This window comes from Canis lupus, chromosome X, assembly GCF_048164855.1.
Source record: "Canis lupus baileyi chromosome X, mCanLup2.hap1, whole genome shotgun sequence".
NCBI classification, from domain to species: domain Eukaryota; kingdom Metazoa; phylum Chordata; class Mammalia; order Carnivora; family Canidae; genus Canis; species Canis lupus.
This window is the reverse complement of record NC_132876.1, coordinates 110221982-110223852: the sequence shown is the minus strand read 5'-3', so window position 1 is coordinate 110223852 and position 1871 is coordinate 110221982. Positions and strand designations below refer to the sequence as shown.

The 1871-nt window shown below is 42.5% G+C and overlaps 1 pseudogene; it reads right to left on the bottom strand.

Annotated features, from left to right (window-relative positions):
• Positions 1-902: 902 nt before the first annotated feature.
• On the bottom strand, positions 903-1441 carry LOC140628566 (peptidyl-prolyl cis-trans isomerase A pseudogene; annotated as a pseudogene).
• Positions 1442-1871: the final 430 nt, after the last annotated feature.

The following is a 1871-nucleotide window of genomic DNA, read 5'->3' as shown; positions in this document are numbered from 1 at the left end:
ACTACCTGCCCAGTGGACTTCAATCTCCAACACCAGGTAGGGCGTCCACAGAGCCTGCTTAACCAGCCCCCATGTTTATATAAGCCCCTTCTACTGGTGTGTGTGTGTGTGTGTGTGTGTGTGTGTGTGTATCTCCCCGATTTACACAGAAGTTCATACTGAGAGTGGTTCCCAAAAGAACAGAATCTTGATGAGTGCTCTGAATGTGGACAACCTGATGTATGAAGAGCTTCTGCCCCATTATCTCATGTGAAATCCACCAATAATCTCAGGATAGTGGTTTTAAGAAATGTCCAATCACTGGCCATCAAGGATGAATCTTTATTTTTTTGCTTCCTGAATATTATTTGGTTATTTATTCTTGGGGTTCTTTTTATTTTATTTATTTATTTATTTTCTTGGGGTTCTTTTTAAAAGATTTTATTTATTTATTTATTCCTAAGAGACACAGAGAGAGAGGGAGGCAGAGACACAAGCAGAAGGAGAAGCAGACTCCATGCAGGGAGCCTGATGCAGGACTCGATCCTGGGACTCCAGGATCATGCCCTGGGCCCAAGGCAGGTGCCAAACCACTGAGCCACCCAGGGATCCCCTATTTTTAAGTTTTTATGTTAATTCCAGTTAGTTAACATATAGTGTTATCTTAGTTTCAGGTGGACAGATAGTAATGCAGGTTTTAAGTTTCATTCTGACACATATTTTTAAGCAAAAGTCTTTTTTTTTTTTAGTTTAGTTTTTGTTTCCTAATTATAAACTTAACTGCAATCCAGCTAGACTTGAAAGGGAATAAGGAAAATATGGAACCCATAGAGCTTCAGCGGATGCACAAAGATTATAGGATATTTTTAGCAGATAGGGGTGAAGGGGTACCCTCTTGAGCTACAGAAGGAAGGGTCTGGTAGTTAAGATACACAAGTCAAATTTATTAGATCTGTCCATGCTGACCTTGCTGGTTTGCTGGTCTTGCCATTCCTGGACCCAAAGCGCTCCATGGCTTCCACAATATTCCTGCCCTCTCTCACCTTGCCAAAGACCACATGCTTGCCATCCAACCACTCAGGCTTGGCAGTGCAGATGAAAAACTAGGAATTGTTTGTGTTGGGTCCAGCATTTGCCACGGACAAGATGCCAGAACCTGTGTACTTCAGGATGAAATTCTCATCAAATTTCTCCCCATAGATGGACTGGCTACCAGTGCCATTGTGACATGTGAAGTCACAACCCTGGCACAGAAATTCCAGAACAATCCTGTGGAAGCAGGAACCTCTATAACCAAAACCTTCCTCCCCAGTGCTCAGAGTACATAAGTTCTCTACTGTCATTGGAACTTTGTCTGCAAACAGCTCATAGGAGACGCGGGCCAAGCACAGTCTACAGTGATATCAAAGAATTCAGAGGGGTTGACGCTGGCTGGGTGGTGTGCAAGGCCCCGGGGCCGCATCTGCAAGGCCCAAGCACAAGTTTTAAATTCAACTTAACCAGTGTGCCAGTCTTTTCCATTATAATTTGTGCTTTTTGCATTTTGTCCAAAAACAAATACTCTCTCCAATCCTGGCAATACAAAGATACAGTCACTGCTTATTATTTGCAGATTCTGTATTTGCAAAGTCACCTACTCACTGAAATTTGTAACCCAGAATCAATATTATGGTGCCCGTGTGCAAGGTAGTGAAATTTTGAGTTAAACATGTACCAGCTGAGGTCAAACAAGGTGATGCCCTGCCTTGCTGTTTAGCTCTCATACCGTAAACAAGCGTCCTCACCGTGTATTTGGTGCCCCATTTTTTTGGTATTTTTGTGCTTTGTGTTGGTGATTTCACTGGTTAAATTGATCCTCAAATGTAGTGTTGATGTGCTTTCTAGTGTTGTTC